This window comes from Jaculus jaculus, chromosome 2, assembly GCF_020740685.1.
Source record: "Jaculus jaculus isolate mJacJac1 chromosome 2, mJacJac1.mat.Y.cur, whole genome shotgun sequence".
Taxonomy (NCBI): Eukaryota; Metazoa; Chordata; class Mammalia; order Rodentia; family Dipodidae; genus Jaculus; species Jaculus jaculus.
In genome coordinates, this window is record NC_059103.1 from 1,580,464 (window position 1) to 1,601,183 (window position 20,720).

Genomic DNA, 20,720 nt, shown 5'->3' on the forward strand with positions numbered 1-20,720 from the left:
GAGATGGCTCTGGGGGTAAAGTGCCCGTGACACAAACATGAGGACCTGAGTTTGAATCCCCAGCACCCGCGTGAAACTCCCAGCATGGTGGCACAAGCTGTAATCCCGGTGCTGGGGAGGTGGAGACAGACAGATCCCTGGGTCGTAGTGGCTGCCTACCTAGCTGAGTCAGTGAGCTCTTCATTCATTGAGACCCTTGCTCAAAGAATAATGCGGGGCTGAAGCGACAGCTTAACGGTTGAGGTGCTTGCTTGAACAGCCTAAGAACTCATGGTCAAATCTCCAGGTCCCATGTAAGCCAGACACTCAGTGATGCAAGTGCACAATGTTGCACATGTGTCCAAGGGGGCGCATGCGTCTGGAGTTTGTTCACAGTGGCTGAAGGCCCTGGTATGCCCATTCTCTCTCTGTCTCTGTCTCTCTCTCAAAACAAAACTAAAAAAAAAAATACGGTGGCAAGCAACTCATGGTTGACTTCTGGCAATCTGTACATGGATACACATATGCTTGTGTATCTGCATATACATATACCCACACACATAGGAACACACACACATGTGCATATATCACACCTCCACACACACCTGCAACCCCAGCCTGCAACTTCCACCCCTTCTCGGCTGCCCTTTTCCTTCATGTGTTTGCAGCGAATACTCAACGTGACAAGCTGGCCACTTCCACTTGTTCTCCCGCCATCGTTCCGATGAGACTGTCACTCCATACTGGTGTGTGGGGACATTCTCTACTTCACTGGATATAGCCAGCTCCACCAAGAGTGTTCTGGAAGGATGTGTAGGGTGCTGAGCCTGGCGGGAGGCTGAGGCAAGAGGAATATAAGTTTTAGATTAGCCTGGGCAACATAGTGAGACCCTGTCTCAAAATAAGAAGGAAAAAGAGGGCTGGGATGTAGCTCATTTGTAGAGTATGTTCCTAGCATGCACACCAAAGGTTCCATTCCAGTAACACTGCACATGCATGCTCATCCATGAGGGAGGACGAGCAGAAGGAGAGGAAGAAAAGTGATTTTTATAGGGTGCACCGTAAATCGGGGTCTGGCTTCACAAGGACCTTCAAAAACCTTCCTTACAGTGAGTCAAAGAGGATTGGCAACAATTGCTGCAGTTTCTCGCTCCCTTCGCTGAATGGGCATTAGCAAGCGAGTTTGACCTGTGGGCCTCCCCTGCTTTGAGGATTTCTCTCTGTGGTTCCCACATTGGAGTCTGGATTTAAGTGGGACTTTGGAGCTCTATGTCACCTGCTGTGAGGTGGTGCCAGTTCTTGCGTCCCCAACTGCAGACTCTGTCTGGTCACCTGCCAATCCTGGAGGAGGCGCCCTGCTCATGCTGAGCTGAGAACCCTCCCTGTCACACGAAATCCAGATAACAGACCATGCAGGTCACATTCTGTCTGGTCCCACCTTGCAGGTCTCCATTTCTTTTCTGTACCTGGTGCTTTGTGGAAGGCAAGGGGCACACCATATGGCTGCTGGTTCCTGGAGACTCCGGGATTCTGCTCACATCAGTGGCATTCACACACGTTAGGGAGGTGTGATTGTCACTGCCACCCGGAGCTGCCTGTGTCTGTATCAAGGGCTCCTTGATCCTTCTCTGCCACATTCAGCAAGCACAGATGGTGTTGATGGTGTCAGAATTCTAGATGCACGGCATATGTCCTCAGAGCAGACAAGGCGCTAAATTAATTCTAAACGCCAGTTGTAAGTTTCTCACCCACACACTCCCTTGCTGTGTAAACAGCGTCTGTATTCTGCATAGTTCCCCAGCAGGCTCTGCAGATGCCCAGGTGTGGCAGTTACCCCCTCATTGTCTGGAAAAAAACACCCAACCAAAAGCTGATGATGGGAGGAAAGGGTTTGTTTTGGCTTACAGTCTCCAGGGGAAGCCTCTTCCATAGCAAGGGAAAGATGGCAGAGCAGACGCTGGGCATTGCATCATGCCACGGCAGGTGGGAGACAGCAGCAAGAAGGAGCTGAGCTCTGACAAGGGGGAGCTGGCCCAAAGCCCGTCTCCAACAACATATCTCTTGAAAAGCCAAAAATAAAAATAAAAAGTCACACAATATAGTAGTAATACACTATATTAGAATTTTTTAGAGGGCCAGGCGGGATGGCGCATGCCTTTAATCCCAGCACTTGGGTAGCTGAGGTAAGAGGATTGCCATGAGTTTGAGGCTACTCCGAGACTACAGAGTGAATTCCAGGTCAGGCTGGGCTAAAGCAAGACCCTACCTTGGAAAACCAAAAAACATTTGTTTTCAAACAGAACACTGAGTACAAAGTACAAGGAGACACTTCATCCTCCCTCTCCCCATGTTTTCTTTATGGAGCCCCATGTTCAGGCCCTGGTCAGGCTACGTACTGTCCCTCCTCTGGCTCTGCACGTGTTTGTACAACATGGACCATGCCTTGTGTTGCTGCCTTCTGGAGCAAGACTTTATTCCTGTGAGCACAGGCTACGCCCAGAAGTGAGGGGGTGGAGGGAGCCAGAGGGCTTCTCAGGGAGGTGGACTGTGAGAAGGCTTGAACGAGCCACAGAGAGCTCCCCAGCTCGAGACTGGTATCTTGACAGGGCCACGTAGCTTAGCACCCAAGGGTTCTGAGGGGCTGCGGCAGAAGAGCATGTGGTCAAGGCCAGGTGGGGGGACAGCTGAGAAGGCAAGCACATGCACAGGGAACCCTGCCTCCCTTTGCCGAGACCCATGGAGACCCCAGAGAACGGCATGTGACATTTGGAGACTGTATCAGACAGATAGCTTCAGGTTCGCTGAGATGAACTTCCAGACTGGGCATAGTCATGGAGGAAGGGACATTTATTGAAGTTTGCGATCCAGGGGAAGTTCCATATTGGCAGAAGAAGCTGGCCTGCCTCCACAGGTCCAAGCAGAGAGAGAGAGAAACCACAAGCCAAAAACCAAAAGCCACACCGCACAGCACCCTTGAGGAACTCCAGCTAGAACTAGGCACTTTGCATATCTTTAAACTGGAATTCCAAACCCTCCACCACACCTTAGGGCTGGACTCCAAGATCCACCCAGTGACACCACCTCTAGCCAGGTGGCTGCAGATGCAAACTACAAACTAATAAAACACTGAATATATTGGGGGCCATCTATTCAAACTACCACAGGGACTGTCAGCCACACTCCGTATGTCCCCCCATCATGTATGTGCATGCATGTAGCACATGTTCAGTGCTCATCCAGTCCCTCTCGTCACCGTGGCATGAGGTGGCCGTGATCCCATGAGCTCCTCTACTGTAAGGGAGGGGTAATTACTGCCCTCCACCCACCCTTATAATACCTGTGGCAGATATCACCCATCAGTCTACACCCTTCACACCCAAGAGCAGAGCGACCCTCAGAGGCTTCCTTAACATGACCCTTCGGAACACTCCCACCCAGGGGCAGAGATTGGTATGCACATCAAATTATGAGTTATTTCTTTTTTTTAAAAAAAAATATTTTTATTTATTTATTTGAGAGCGACAGACAGAGAGAGAAAGAGGCAGAGAGAGAGAGAGAGAGAGAATGGGCACACCAGGGCCTCTAGCCACTGCAAACAAACTCCAGATGCGTGTGCCCCCTTGTGCATCTGGCTAACGTGGGACCTGGGGAATTGAGCCTCAAACCGGGGTCCTTAGGCTTCACAGGCAAGCGCTTAACCGTTAAGCCATCTCTCCAGCCCATGAGTCATTTCTATTACATTTTTTTGCATGTGTATATTTGTGTCTATGTGTATGCATGCATGTTTATATATGGAAATGTGTGTGTGTGTTACAACACATGTATGGAGGTCAGAGGACAGCGTTGGTCGATCCCTGCCTTCCACCTGTTCACCACACTGAGTTCACCAGGCTAGCTGGCCCATGAGCTGCAGGCAGTTCTCCTGTCACCGTCACCTCTCTCGCCCTCTTGTGGTAGGCATGCTGGGATCACGTACTACAGACCCAGCCTTAAGTGGTTCTGGGGTTCCCGACTCGAGTTCTCACACTTGCATGGCTTTCCATGGAGCCATTTCCCCAGCCTCTCATTTCTATTAGGGTTAAGAATGCCAATTTGGGAGGCTGGAGAGATGGCTTAGCAGTTAAGGTGCTTGCCTGTGAAGCCTCAGAACCCAGGCTTGATTCCTCAGTTTTCACAAATGCCAGGTTCATGCATCTAGAATGCACATGCAGTGGCTAGAGAGAGGCCTTTTCCTCTCTCTCAAATAAATAAACAAATAATAAAATTATAAAAAGTGAATTTTTTTCCTAAAAGTACTTAAGTTTATTATTTATTGTTTTTGCATGTGTAAGTGTGTGTGGTGTACATGTGTATGTATATTATGGATGCATGTGTGTATGATGGGTATTCATGCATACATATGTGCATGCATTTGGAGGCCAGAGGTTGATATAGGGTGTTTTCCTCAATTGTTCTTGCAGTCGATTGAATATAAAATGTCCCCCACAGCCTCATGTGTTTATGATTAAGGCTCCATTTACTCTCCAAAGGTGGAGCCTTTGGAAGGTGGAGCCTTGCTGGAGGAACTATTTCACTGGGAGTAGGCGTTGGGGTGTCTGCTTGCCGCACCGGGTGAGCCCACTCTCTGTGCTCCCTCCCTGCTGCTATGGAGATGTGATTCCTGGCTGTCCACTCTTGCCACACTTTCCCCACCATGACATACTTCCCCTCAAAACTGTAAACTGGCCAGGAGGGCATGGTGGCACATGCCTTTAATCCCAGCACTTGGGAGGCAGAGGTAGGATTGCTGAGAATTTGAGGCCATCCTGAGACTACATAGTGAATTCCAGGTCAGCCTGGGCTAGAGTGAGACCCTACCTCGAAAAACCAAAAAAAAAAAGAAAATTTTTAAAATTTATTTATTGCGGGGGGAGAGAGAATGGGTGCGCCAGGGACTCCAGCCACTGCAAATGAACTCCAGATGCATGGGCTACCATGCTGGCTTACATGGGTTCTGGGGAACCGAACCTTGGTCCATAGGCTTCGTAGCAAGCGCCTTAACTGCTAAGCCATCTTTCCAGCTTTTCACCTTGTTTATTATGCCATTGTTTTCTTACTGAATGCAGAGCTCACTGATTGAGCACATCTAGCTAGCTTGCCCGCCTGGGGATTCCCAGTCTCTGCCTGCCCAGTGTTGGGACGACAGGAGCGTACCACTAGTCCAGATTTCACATGGACATGGGGGATCTGAACTCTGGTCCTCATGCTTGCATGGTTTTTTGACTGAAACCTGGAAGGTTTTTTTTTTTTTTTTTTTTTTTTTTTTTAAGGCTCCTGTGGTGGGAAGGGCAGAGTATTATTCGAGATTAAAGAGTGAGTGGTGGGATTTTCGCTACCAGTAGCTTTGTGGGGACGGGTGTCTCCCCTAGTGCCCCAGCTCCTTCTTGCCTCACTGGCTCAGATGCCAAGGAGTCTCCTTTTGCTTTCTCCCCTTCCCTGTTATTGCCAGGAATGGTTCTATCATTTATTCTCTGGGCTAAGTTAAGCACTGCGAGGAAAGGAAAGTCGCCTCTGTGGTATGTTCCCCCACATTGTCCCCTTCTGTATTTCCCACAAAGCCACCATCACGCGAGGCACTCGATCACAAATGTTTATTGATTGAATCTAAACTGCAACTTCATGTAACACTCTCGGGGATGCTGACTAGAAACCAAGTTCGCCCCCATTCATTGCTGAAGTGTATTGATTATCAACCCACAAACCAGGCTGGGGAGGTACGTGTTTTCAAAGGCCACATAAATCAGACTCACAAGGCCCAACATTCACAGGGCGACGGGAACACTGGTCCATTTGCTGTTCTTGTGTCAGCTCCAGAGCGCAGGGACCTGGCCCCGGCATGGTGTCAGGCCACGCTTAGAGGTGAGCGCGCGGTAGATAGCCCAACACAGCTGGGGGACTAAGAGGGAGCCTCCATTCCTGCCCAGCCTTGTCTGCGAGGTTGGAGGGTGATCAACTAACTGCCCGTTCTGCCATGGCTCCCACTGTGCACACTCCAGGGTTGGTTGGGGTCCCCTTGCCATCTGGAGATGTCAGAGGGTCTGGGGTCAGGGTGAGGGCCTTTGAAAGTCCAAAGAGGGCAACTGTGAAGGGAGGCGGAGAGGGGACAGCTGAGTTCAGTTCTGAGCTGGGAGGCTGTGATGGAGGGACCCACGTGGGGAGCTCAGAAATAAGGTTGCAGGAAATAAAGAGTTGGGTTGGCGTCAGGGACAGGGACAGAAACACTGTCCTAGGTATGATAGGGGAAAACCTAAAGGGGTGAGGACTCCCCAGGACCAGGGAGTAAGGTAGAGAAGGCGGGAGTCTGAGCAGAGCAGGGTTGGGGGTGGAGGACCACGACACCCCACAGGTCAGGATCAGCCTGCACAGGAGCGGCAGGGTTGGGGGGGGGGAGGCACACACAAAGTGTAGTGAGAGTCTGGAGTGGGGGCTCCAGCACCTCATGGGGAAGGCGGGCAGATGGGAAGACCTGTTCAGCAGGGTCATCAGTGACAGGAAGGAGTGGTGAGATTCAGAGAAGCCCTCTCCCCTCCTCCCTCTTCTCTACACCTATCTCCCTCCCTCTCTTCCTTACATCTTTCTTTTGCTTCCTTCCTTCCTTCCTCCCTTCCTCTTTCCCTCCCTCTCTTCCTCTTTCCTCCCTTCCTTCTTTCCTTCCTTCCTCCTTCCTTCCCTCCCTTCCTCTTTCTCCCTTCTTTCCTTCCTTCCTTCCTTCCTTCCTTCCTTCCTTCCTTCCTTCCTTCCTTCCTTCCTTCCTTCCTTCCTTCCTTTCTCCCTCCCTTTATTTCTTCCTTCCTTCCTTTCTCTCTCTTTCCTTCTTTCTTTTGCCTCTATCCCTCCCTCTTTTCTTCTATCCTTCCTCCTTCCTGTCTTTCATTCTTCCTTTTACTCTCCCTTTCTTCCTCCCTTTCTCTCCTCCCTCCCTTCCTTCTTGCTTCTCTTTGCCTTTTCTGAGGGCAGAGGTTGATAGCTCCGCTCCATCCCAACCTGGGTGCATTTGAAACCCCCAGAAGAGGGGCTTGTCATGAGCAAGGCCGTCACAGGACGGGGGCAGGGGTCAGTATACAACGTCCTTCCTCGCCGGCATTTGCGGAGGGTCCTGCCATGGTTCTGAACCAGGATGCGTGGAGCCAGCTTCTAGGAGGAGACAGACTTAGCAGGTCAACTTAATCTGCACTTGTGTCACAGGGTGTGTCAGAAGCCAGAAGCACCAGAGTCAAAAGGAAGCACAGGGAACAGTGTGAATGATCAGGGGGGCTGGGTGGTTTCTTGGGTGGAGGTGGCCAGGGCGGCTTAATTGAGAAGGGGAGACCTGTGAAGGGGCTTGAGGAGGGTGAGTCGTTGGCTGAGGTACACTTCTGTGGCAGGAAGCACAGGGGCACTGTTGGCCACTGTGACAAATTTCTTCCTCACATTGTGGAATCTGCAAGTCCAAGGTCAGAGCATGAGCCGGGTTGGGTCCTCTTGAGAACCCCTGCTGGGAGTGCAGGCCCTGTCTCCCCCTGCGTGTTCATGTGCTCAGCCTTTGTGTGTGACTGGGTCTTAACGTCCTCATCAGGGCACACTTTATGGCCTCATTTTACCTGGTTTTATTTATTTATTTAGTTAGTTAGTTAGTTATTTTTGTATGTTGCCTATGTGGATGGTGTGTGTGCATGGATGTGGGTATATGTGTGTATATGTAGGTATACATGTGTGCCTGTACGGGGTTCTTCCTACATTGACCTCCACCTTACTTATTTTATTTTATTTGTTTTTTCAAGGCAGGGTCTCACTCTAGCCAAGGCTGACCTGGAATTTACTATGCAGTCTCAGGGTGGCCTCGAACTCACTGTGATCCTCCTACCTCTGCCTCCTGAGTGCTGGGATTAGAGGCATGTGCCACCATGCCCGGCTGTCCACCTTTTTGTTTTTGTTGTTTTTTTTTTTTTTTTTTTTTTTCTGAGGCTGGGTCTCTTACTGAACCTGGAGTTTGCTGAATCAGCAGGATGAGCTAGCTAGTGAGCTCCAGGGATCTGTCTGTCTGCCTCTCTCTCCAGCACTGAGATGACAGCTATGTGCCACCATGCCCAGCTTTTGCGTGGTGGTGAGGATCCAGATTTCAGTCCTCATGCTTGCTCGGCTGTCACTTTTCCCACAGCCATCTCCCCATGTCCCACGACCTTTTGCCTTACCTCTTTAGAGACACAGTCCCCGCGTGAGTCAGGTACAAGTGTTAGGGCTTCAACACATGAGTCAGGATGGGCAGGGCTCAGGCTATCACAGGGGAGGGAGGAGGTGTGTCAGATACAAAGTATGAAAAAAATGTGGGCCTCAAGTGTCACTTCTGTGGATGCCCCAGGTATTGTCCAGTTGGGACTCCTGGCAATCTCTGATCCTTCACAGAAAACAACTGCCCAAGACTCAAGATTCTCTCTTGTTGATGACCTGTTCCTGCAGACCAAGAGCTCAAGCATTGATTATTTTGTTTACTTTTATTTATTTATTTGAGAGTGACTGACAGAGAGAGAAAGAGGCAGATGGACAGAGAGAGAATGGGTGCTCCGGGGCCTCCAATCACTGCAAATGACCTCCAAATGCACTCGCCATCTTGTGCTTACGTGGGTCCTGGGGAATCGAGCCTCAAACTGGGGTCCTTATGCTTCACAGGCAAGTTCTTAACCACTAAGCCATCGCTCCAGCCCTCAAGCATTAATTTAATCAGAGCTTTCTGGCTGTTCGTATAAACCCATACCCACATGTAACTGACTTACCTTCCTCTCACCCCTGCAGAGATCTGGGCAAAGGCCAGAAGGTTTGTAATGACCCAGGGCAGGGTGCTGGTCATGGACACATTAACTCACATAGACTGAACCTGGCTGCAGCTGAGCTGACAGGCCCGATGAGGCTGGGGGGAGAGACAGGCCCAGCGAGCTGCAACAGCCTGAGGCAAGGCCCTAGAAACAGGAAGTCCAGTGCCCTGCGTCACATCTGGGAGCAGAAGCCTCTGATGTTCCCATTCTGCTCTGGCTGAGTGCAATGTGGGCAGTCCTTTGCCAGGCTGGCTCTCATTCTGACCACCTGACTGTTCTGTTCCCAAGGCCACCGGGCAGTGTTATCTCTGCCATGCTGACACAGTACCTATAGGGCATAGCCGGTTATTGCCTTTCACGCCCTCGCCCTCCCACCCTACGTACTGCCCGTGAAGGTGAGTCAAGGGCACAGGGTGCAGGGGTGGGGTTGTAGGGAGAGACTCTAAGGAGAGAACCTGTTGGACTTAAATCTTGAAGAACAAATCAGAGAGGCCTGAAGTGTGGCTCAGTGGTAGAGCTCCTGCCTAGAATCCCCCAGTGAGGGACGGGAGGCTGGCGGTGTGGCTTGGTGGTAGATCACTTGTCTAGAATTCCCCCAGTGAGGGGCTGGGAACCTGGTTCCGTGATAGAAATCTTGTCTAACATGTTCAGAGGCCCAGATTCTATGTCCAGTGATACACACACACACCCCCCAGAAGAGGACAGTTCGCATCAACATCTAAATCTCACCCAACTCAGTGCAAACTGTCTACCAAATATTCCAGAGTAACAATTTGTTGAGAGCCACAGGAGGGCTTGAAGTTTCCCTAGGACCAGAAGCCAGCCCAGAAAAGAATTCTGTTATCCTGGCAACAGAGCAGGACCCTGCAGGAACATTCTGGACAAAGGCACCAGGCACATGCTGTTGGATTTATGACTTGCATTTGACCCATGGGATGTGATGGAAGTGCCAGGGTATCAGTTCTGAAATTTTCTTTCTTTGTGTGTGTGAGTGTGTGTGTGAGGGCACACACATGTGTGTAGATGTGCATGCATGTGTGTGCATGGTTGTGGAGGCCAGAGGTCAATGTCAGGTGTCTTCCTCAGTCACTCTCCATCTTATTCTTTGAGACAGAGTCTCTCACTGAACCTGGAGCTCACAGATTTGGCAAGACTTTCCATTCAGCGAGCCCCTGGGATTCTTCATCCGTGCCTCCCCAGCGCTGTTATTACAGGTGCTCATCACTGCATCTGATTTCCACACGGGTTTCTGGCGTCCAGAACTTGGGTCCTCAGGCTTGTGAGGGAAGCGTTTTACTCACTGAGCCATCTCCCCAGCCTTTGATTTTCTTTTCAAATTTCTTTCTATCTCTACTTTACTGTTTTAAACCCTTTTGACAGTCAGTTCTATTTTATTATTTACTTATTTATTAGAGAGAGAGAGAGAGAGAGAGGCAGATATATAGAGAGAATAGGCACACAAAGGGTTCCACCTTTGTGAACGAACTCCAGAAGCATGCACCACCTTGTGCATCTGGCTTACGTGGGTCCTGGAGAACTGAACTTGGGTTCTTTGGCTTTGCAGGCAAGTGCCTTAACCACTAAGCCATCTCTCCAGCCCATTGGGTTTTTTAAATCTAATTTTTATGAGTATATTTGCCTATAAAATATTCACTTATGTTTCCTTCATCTGAGCACTCTATCATTTCCCATTCATTGTTTTTTAAAAGTGGGTGCAGAGAATCACAGCACTCTATTCATTTACTTTATTTATTTTGAAAGAAAGAGAGATAAAGAGAAAGAGGCAGATAGATAGAGAGAATGGGCACATGAGGACCTCCAGCCATTGCAAAAGAACTACAGACACATGTGCCACCTTGTGCATCTGGCTTATGTGGGTCCTGGGAAATTGAACCTGGGTCATTTGGCTTTGCAGGCAAGTGTCTTAACCACTAAGCCATCTCTCCACTGCACCCATTTTTGAAGTATGCTTTCACTACATACAGAATTCCCAGCCCACAGCACTTTTCTTTCAGCACCAGAGAATATTGAGCCACATCCCACTCCATAGTCTCAGCCTGAAATCCTATGCCTTCCATATTACTGTCCCCAAATCAATGCCACGTTGCTTCTTCCAACATTTTTGTCTTCACACTTCAAGTTTAATAGTTATGTGGATTTCTTTTTGAGGTAGCATAACGCTCTAGTCCTGGCTGACCTGGAACTCACTCTGTAGCTCCAGGCTGACCTCAAACTCACAGCTATCCTCCTATTTCAGCCTCCCAAGTGCTGGGACTAAAGGTGTGTGCCACCACATCCATCTACTGTGCAGGGTTAATAGCAAATGTTTGGCCTCTTTAGGATTTACTCAGCTACTTGAATCTGTAAGTTTTTGTTTTTCTCTAGTGTGGGGAGTTTTCAGCAATTATTTCTTTGAAGGCTTTTTCAGCTCCACACTATTTTTTTGTTTGGAATTCAGAATGTTAGATTGTTTGCTCTTTTCGTCTACATCATCTGCCTCAGAGACTACTTTTCTAATTTTTTTTTTTTTCTTTCTTTCTTGAGGTTGGGTCTCTCTCTAGCCCAAACTGACCTGGAATTCACTATGTAGTCACAAGCTGGCCCCGAACTCATAGTAATCCTCCTACCTCTGCCTCTTGGGCACTAGAATTAAAGGCATGTGCCACAGTGCCCTGCTGTTTTTATTTTTTCCCTGCAAGTTTCTGCTTGTCATTTGTTTCAATTTCAAGAATTTGCAATTGCTTGTTGAAACGCTTTTATAATGGCTGCTTTTAAGTGCTGGGTAATTTCAACTTCAGATCCATTTTCATGTTGGTACCTGTTCTTTTTTCTTCCTTTTGTTCACGTTGTGACTACTAGGGTTCTTGATATGACAAATGATGTTCTACTTTATTTTGGACATTTTACATGTTATATAATGAAGTACTGGATTAAACTTAAGTTTTGACTTTTTTTTTCAGGCACTTTCCCCGTTAACACCTACACCTCAGCATACAGGCTGGGTGGGGTGTGGGGTTGTGAGGGGTCTCTTGTTCTATTCACTGGGTCCCATCGTGGGAAAAGGGGTGTACTGACACACAATGCTTCTTGTAGACAGGTAGGGGGCAATTTGCTCCCCTCATGGCCTCACGACCGTCCTCGCAATAAAAGTGACGCATTCACCTTAATCATCTCACATCTAAGCCTCATCAGGCTCTCCCAACCGCAGACTGGGAGGAGCAGAGCGCCGAGCCCACGAGTCCATGGCTGTGCAGTGGACGGGACTCTGCTGACACCACTTTGAGATTCTCGGTCAAGTCTAGAAATTTCTTTAGTTGTATAAGAGGTTGTCTGGGAGGAGTGGAGCTGCTCCATCTTATCCAGAGCTTGGAGTTGGGGTGCGACCTTCCTCTCCGTTTTTAAATTTTATTTTACTTTTATTTATTTATTTGAGAGAGATATACAGAAATAGGCAGGGAGAGAGCCTGTGAGAGAGAGACAGAATGGGCACACCAGGAACTCCAGCCACTGCAAACAACCTCTAGATGCGTGCGCCCCCTTGTGCTTTTGTGGGTCCTGGGAAATTGAACCAGGATCCTTTGGCTCTGCAGGCAAGTGCCTTATCCACTAAGTCATCTCTCCAGCCCTTCCTTTCCTTTTTAAATTCTGCAAATACCTACAATAACACTACCTTCATGTAGTTTTTTCCAAAAATATTTTTTGTTCCTTTTTATTTATTTGAGAGTGACGGGGGGGGGGGGGGAGAGAATGGGTGCACCAGGGCTTCCAGCCACTGCAAATGAACTTCAGATGCAAGATGCATGTGCCCCCTTGTGCATCTAGCTAACATGGGTCCTGGGGAATCGAGTCTTGAACCAGGGTCCTTAGGCTTCACAGGCAAGCACTTAACCGCTAAGCCATCTCTCCAGCCCTTCATGTAGTTTTAAACAGCCCAATAAAGCAGGATAATTCAATGCAGCGAGGATTGTAGCAGGGTTGAGGGTGAGAGGTGCTGCTGCCCATTAACCAGAAAGTTCTCACACAGGAAAATGACTGGACCTGGGAGACAAGGGATAAGGTGGATGGGGGCTACCTCCTAGAATGCACAGTCACAGCCCTGACTCACCCAAGGACCACAGGACAGGGCACCCAACTGGAGAGTCCCTAATATTCCAGTCAAGATGCAATGGACCTGAGTGTCATTGAAGTTGGGGGGTGACCTTCTTCTCCTTTTTAAAAATTTATTTTATTTTTATTTATTTATTTGAGAGAGATATATAGAAATAGGCAGGGAGAAAGAGAGAGAGAGAGAGAGAGAGAGAATGGGCACACCAGGGACTCCAGCCACTGCAAACAACCTCCAGATGCACACACACCCTTGTGCATCTGGCTTTTGTGGGTCCTAGGAAATTTCTAAGCAGGAGCCAGGCATGGGTAAGCCCTAGACCCCTGTGTAGTTAATCTCCATGGTCTACCTGGCAGGATTTAGACTCACATTGGAAACTCATCCCTGGGCATATAAGTGACAGACTTTCTAAACAAGGCTAGTTGGGTGGGATGACCCACTCTTAATGTGGGTAGTGCCACTCCGTGGGCTGAGCAGCCCAGACTTGAATCAGGAGGAGGAAGTGAGCTGAGCACCAGCCTTCACCTCTCTGCTTCCTGACTGTGGACACACACACACACACACACACACACACACACACACACACACACAACCTTCGTTGCTATGACAGATTGTGTTCCTTCAAACTGAGCTAAAATAAGTGCTTCCTACTTAAGCTGATTTTTGTCAGGTGTGTAGCCAGAGCACAGCCATGGGGAAGGCACCTCTAAAGCCCTGTGAGCCTCAGCCTCTCTTTCTGCAAGAAGCAGCTGTGAGTGTGCACAGTCCATCGGCAGTGAGCAAGGACGGGGCCCACCCGGCCCTCCCGCAGCTAGCTATCAACAGGAGCGACAGTTCCCTTTCTCGGTGCAGGCCCAGTCCAGGCTGGGCTCCAGCCGAGGGAGATCCCACTTTCAGAGTCGATGCATCAGATGGGGAGATGATTCAGTGGGGGAAGTGCTGGCCACGCAAGCATGAGAACCCAAGATCGGATCCCAATCACCCATGTAAAATGCCTGGCATAGAGGCGCACACCTACAGAGGATGTGGAGTCAGCAGTGCCTGTGGGCTCGCGGGCCAGCTAGTCTAGCTGAATCAGCGAAACCTAGGTTCAGTGAAAGACTCTTAAGACGGACAGCCTTAAGATGGGAGGTTGCTTAGAGGATCAAGGAGTGGTGGTACAGCATGAGTTTAGATCCACAGCACCCACATAAAGCCAGGTGCTATAGTGCTTGCATCTGTGATCACACCACAGCCGAGGTGAGAAGGGAGGCGGAGACAGGAGAACCATCTGGAAGCTCATGGGCCAGCTACCCAGCGCTCACGTGGTGAACAATGAGAAACCCTGTGCCAACCAGGGTGGAAAGGGAGGGCTGCCACCTGAAGTTGTCCTCTGACTGTCACATGCGTGCATGCTGCAGTAAGCACGTGCTTGCAAACACACATGCACACAGACACACATACAAGTACACACATACACACATGCACGCACGCGCACACACACACACACGTACACACACATGATGGTATGAGAAAGAGGAGGCCAGCTGACATCACCCTCTGTCCACACATACTTGCACCTGCACATACGTTCATACCTGTGTGAACATGCACACACACACACACTACACATACATCCACATGTGAAAAAAAAATTTGTGTGCTGTGCCATATTGTCCTCCATTGGTGTCCCAGAGGGTGGGAAGGTCAAGTCAAGGTGACCATGCCCTCTTGATGTCTCCTAACCACTCTCTATCCAGGTCTCTCGGCTCCTAGTCTTCCCTTCCCAGTGAGTGTGGAGGGGGCTCTGGATGCCTGATCCTGCAATACAGGCATTAGACCACTGGGGGGCGCTGGAGCAGTCCACAGAGCAAGTTCTATCTTCCACAGTCACTCTTCGTCCAGGGAAAGGTCAACATGTCCCACTACACTATAATCCAGAAGCCAGGAACACGTCTGTCCAATTCATGGTATGCACTACCCACCCATCCTGCCCCAGCCGCAGTGTGTGATGGAACCAGCTCCCACCAGCCCCCATGGGAGATCCAGCCAACAAAATATCAGGCACTTTGCAGGGTTGTTGTTTATACAGCCATTATTAAAAATTTACATCAGGGCTGGAGGAATGGCTTAGTGGTGAAGGTGCTTGCCTGTGAAACCTAGGTTAGATTCCCCAGTACCTACATAAGCCAGATGTAGAAGGGGGTGCATGTGTCTCGAGTTCATTTGCATGGTTAGAGGCCCTGGCGTGCCTGTTTTTGTTTTTATTTTTTCTCTCTCTCTGCTTGAAATCAAAAAATAAGTTAAAAAAATAGACCATAAATCTTATAATTTAGAAAGTTGTATTGAAAACAAGTATAACTAATACTCAAAAGGTATCACTCTCTAATTATTCACTAGACTCTCTGCTCTTAAGTTTATTTGCATCTGTTATCGTCTGTGTGGAGGCGATTCTGGACAACACCATGCTCTTGTCTCTCCCCAGGTCTGAGCATAGGGATGCCATGGTGGCAACATGACATTGCCCATGTAGGCGTCTTCACACCACGGAAATCAGCAGACACCTGCGAGTCAGCCGGTTGATTGTCTAGATTTTAGAAGGTGATGAATTAGAATAATAGCACAAGGTCACACCTGAAAGTGGGTCGTTGTCAAGTTGTTAAGTAATATGATTACAGAAATGTCCTCCCAGTGCTGAGTAACCATCATCGGAGTCAGTGAAGAAGTCACTGAATTATTGACAAGTGAGTGAAATTTCAGAGTGTGTCTCTGTGAGGGCTAAATTGTGTGTGTGTGTGTGTGTGTGTGTGTGTGTGTGTGTGTGGGAATTTTGCATAAGGGTCAGCCTTGACTAGGGCTCTATTATGGGTTCCCTTGTTCTGAGGTTTCCAGCTTTGTGGATGGAATAGCTACTCGGATCTCTGGCTGTTCAATGAGTACATGGCCATTGTGAGCCCATCCGGCCTTCAATCCAATCACATACACCAATCCACCAAGTGCCCTTTTATAAAACACACATACACACATGCATCACAGACCCACCCAGAACTGTGCTTTTGACCTTCTACAGTCTTGAGGAGAAGTTTCATCATGGTGGGAGTCTGGACATCACATCTTGCCACAGCAGGAAGGTGGCAGCAAGAGTGACCTGACGTTGTCCAGGGTATCTGGGCTATCGCCCCCGGCAACACACCTCCTCCAGCAAGGCTCCACCTCCAAATTGCCACTGGCTGGGGATTGAATATGAAGCTTAATCTCAAGCACATGAGGCTATGGGGGACATTTCACATTTAAGCTACCATACCTGGAAAGCATTCTTGTCCACTGAGCCATCTCTCCCAGTCTCAAGACTACTTTTTTTTTTTTTTTTTTTTGGTTTTTCAAGGTAGGGTCTCATTTTAGCCCAGGCTGACCTGGAATTGACTCGGTAGTCTCAGGGTGGCCTCGAGCTCATGGCAAGCCTCCTACCTCTGCCTCTCGAGTGCTAGGGTTAAAGGCATGTGCCACCACACCCGTCTTCAGGACTACATTTTGACAAGCTCCCAGGTGATATGGATGTTGATTTTGGCCATGAACCCACACTCTGAGTAGCAAGGCACCTGGCACTCTAACCTGTCTCTCACATACCAAGGTCAAGGTCACCAGCCACCATCTCACATGGTGATCTTTGACTAACCTATTTCCATGCATTGTTCAGTTCTATGCTCACCAGGGCCTCTTGCCATTGTTAATGAACTCCAGATGCATGTGCTGCTTTGTGTATCTGGTCCTATATGGGTACTGGGGTATTGAACCGGGGCCATGAAGCTTTGCAAGCAAATGCCTTAAACTCCCCAGTCTGCATTGCATCATGTAGAGGACTTGATAACACATGCCCCTCTGCCACTTTGGTGACTCGGTCATAGTACAAGCTCAGCGGGCACTCTTTGAGTGCTGGCAGTGTGGTTGGAGTGTGGAAGAAGTGCACTGGAATGGACGGGGCAGTGGGGTGAGATGCGTACAGGTGACTGTATGTAGATGAGTCTTTCCCAAAATTCTTATGTCGTCTCCTTGGTTCCTCTGTGGACAGGACCTGCTCACAACAATGCATGTCAGCTGGACTTGGCGGCTCACACCTTTAATCTCAGGACCTAGGAGGCTGAGGTAGAGGGATCACCATGGGTTCCAGGCCATCATGGGGCCATGTGTCAGTCTGGGCTAGACTGAGACCTTATCTTCAAAAAGCAAACAACAAACAAATATGCATACATAGAAAAATGTGTGTCTCACCCCAACGTCATTCCCACGGACTAACTTGGTGTATAGAGAAATCTATGAGGGGATCCCGATGAGGCTCTGAGGGAGAGCTGGCCTGGCACCATTTCTACAATCCCTCCTATAGAGGTTTCCAGAAACATGACGAAGGCAGCCGCAGGTGCCTTCTGGCTGGGCTTTGTGCCGGACTCGGGTTTAATTTCCAGAACTAAGTCGAGCCCTGGAGTGTGTCACACTTCACCTTTGACTCGGCCAAGAGGTGAAGGGGAGGGAAATGAATTTTTGGGTGGTTTGGGAGCCCCTGTACAATTACTCTTAACATTAAGTGGATACCTGATGTATCTTATTTACTTATTTATCTGTTTGTTTATTTATTTGTAAGCAGAGAGAGATAGAAGAGACAGAGAGAGAGAATGGGTGCTCCAGGGCCTCCAGCTGCTACAAACGGACTCCAGATGCATGGGCCACTTTGTGCATCTGGCTTCACGTGGGTCCTAGGAAATTTAACTTGGGTCATTCGGCTCTATAGGCAAATGCCTTAACCACTGAGCCTTCTCTGCAGCCCCCTGATGCCTCTTTTATGTCAGACAGCTGGTCATATCTCGAGGACTGGACTGGCATCCGTTGAGGTTTCTCTTCATCAGTCCATTGCTTTGGCTCTCTCATGTGAGGAGCTGCCGTGACACTGGACACCAGTGTCATGTGCGAAGTTAGTGCTCATTGTCCCCTCAGACACCTGAGAAGGAGCTCATGTGCACCTGGTGGAGAGACGACACTCACAAATCTCAGAGAAGTTAAGTCATCGGTCCAAGGTTCAACAGCAAGTTAGTCTAATCACCACATTTGTGGTTGCAACTCAACCAACTAACTCAAATCCGGCAACTCAGGGCTCTGAAGGACGAAGCCACTGACGTTGCGGCTCTCTGGGAGAAGCTGTCTCTATGCAACTGTCCCACTTGGCTGCTAAACCACAGAAGTACTTGGGAAAAGTGTTAACTAAAGAGTGTAAGAATGTTCTAATAAAACTTTATGGCCAGGTTTGGTGGCACAGGCCTATAATTCCAGCTACTGGGGAGGCTGAGGAAGAAGGAAGATCGAAAGCTCAAGGCCTGCCTGGGCAACTTAATGAGACTCTGTCCCAAAATAAAAATAACACAAAAGGCTTGAGATGAAGCTCAGTGGAAGAACACTTGCCAAGAATCCCCCAATGAGGAGCTGGGGTGTGCTCACTTGTAGAGCTCATGCCTAGAATCACCAAAGGAGAAGCTGGGGTGAGGCTCAGTGGTACAGCCCCTGCCTAGAATCCCCCAGTGAGGGGCTGGGGTGTGACTCAGTGGTAGAGCTCCTGCCTAGAATCCCCCAGTGAGGGGCTGGGGCATGGCTCAGTGGTTGAGTATGTACCTAAATTCCTGCAGTGAGGTGCTGGGCTAGACTGAGACCCTACCTTCAAAAATATAAAGTGGTAAAATTTGGCCTAGAGTTCCCCTTGGTGGCATGGCTCAGTGGTAAAGCAATACCTTTGCATGTGTGCAGGTTGGGTTCCATCCTCTGTACTGAGGAAAACAGGGCTTGGGAGATGGATCCACTGATAATGTGCTTTCTTCATAAGCATGAGGACGTGAGTTTGATCCCCAGAACCCCATGCGGTGGCAATACACCTACAATCCCAGCACTGAGGAGGCAGAGACAAGAGGATCCCTGGGCTCACTAACTACAAGATCTGGCCCCCAGTGACAACCTTAGCCGGAGATCCCTGAGGATATGGGGACGCATGTTCACATTCAAATCACCATGATCAGTGAGCTCTGGGTTCAGTGAGAGAACTCTGGAGAGATGGCTCAGTGGTTAAAAGCTGTTGCTTGCAATGCCTGAAGGCCTGGGTTCAGTTCCCCAGCCCCTATGTAGAGCTAGACAAAGTGGAGCATGAGTCTGGTGTTTGTTTACAGTGGCAAGAGGCCCTGTCATCCCAGACACACACTTACTCTCACATAAATAAGTAAATAATTTTTTAAGGCAAAGACAAAAGTGAGGTGGGAGCAGTGACATACGCCTTTAATTCCAGCACTTGGGAAGGCGAGGTAGAAGGACCTCTGTGAGTTTGAGGCCAGCCTGAGACTACATAATGAATTCCAGTTCAGCCTGGGCTAGAGCGTGACCCTGCCTCAAAAACCAAACAAAATAAATAAATAAATAAAAGTGGAGAATGATTGAGGAAGACACACTCGCACATACATGTATGTATGACCACACAGATACACCTGTACATACACACACACACACAGAGACACACACATGCAAAAGGAAAATCCAAGAGGACACGACGCTGCTGCGCTATTCATAGCTGTCAGAAGAGCTTGTAAGAGGGGGTCATCTGTTGTCCTGTCTGTCAACTAGCAACCGCTGACTATAGTCTGGGCCAGCAGCTCAGGTGACCAGGCTTTAAGGAAAGCCACAGCCTAGACTTGGGGTGCCTGTGTGTGTGTGTGTGTGTGTGTGTGTGTGCATGTGTGAAGAGCACCTCTCTTGTTTGCATGTTGGCTCAAGTTAATAAAACACAACCTGAGTCCTATAGAAGTAGAAAGTGCCCAGGCATCAGCTCCAGTTTCCAGGCTCCCAGTTTACAACCTTTGCCTCCTGGAGGCTGTCCAAACAACACTGCATTTATTAAGTAATAATTCATCTGCTTCCCCATATTTTATTTATCAAAGACCTCAGTAACTGTCAAGTCGAACTTCTTATCAGCAGGAACTGACCAGTGGACAAGTGTTACCTTCCAGACCCGTGATAAATCTTGCCCAACCAGGAAGCCGTGACATTTTAATTAGCTGGAACATTCTTATCAGCAGTCTGTCCCGAACATGCCATTCCACATTGTTTGCGAACCCCTAATTGGGAATCCCTGACTCCATCTTTGCCGCTGCCCCCCCCCCCCCAGCCACACGGACTTCTCATTATTTCATGGTGGCGGCTGCCTTTGTATTATTCAACAGACGAGCGCCATCACAGCAGACACGACCTCCTCAAACATACTCGCGGGGCCGCATCCCAGAATGCTGAAACTAGGGAAAGAAAAAAAGGGGTTCTGTTGGCTGCAGGGCCAGCAAAAACTGCAGAGTTAATAACACGCGCGCGCACACACACAAAGCAAATAATGATGGCAGACTCAGAAAGGCATAGCCAGGAAACCGTTATTTGGGGGCAGGTTGAAATCTCAGCGTCTTACAGTGGGGACTGCAGTATACAAAGACACCCAATTATTCTCCACGCCACATGTTACCACAGGTAAAGATGGTGCTTTGGAAAAGTGGAGGAGGAAGGAAGTAAGCAGCTGGGGCGCGGTTCACACTGGCTCCCAAATAGTCCATTTCTAAGTTGATTTGAGATGCATTGGCTTTTCATGAGCCCTGCTTGAAGGGAAGAACTAATAAAGTGCTCTGTGTAGCTGTGACTAAAATACCTGAGAGGAGAACCTGGAGGAGAAAAAGATTCAGTTTGATTATGACTTTATTTATTTTGTGCAGATTGCGTGGGGAGTCCCGAGACTGATGTCAGGTGTCTCTCCCGAGCACTCTCCA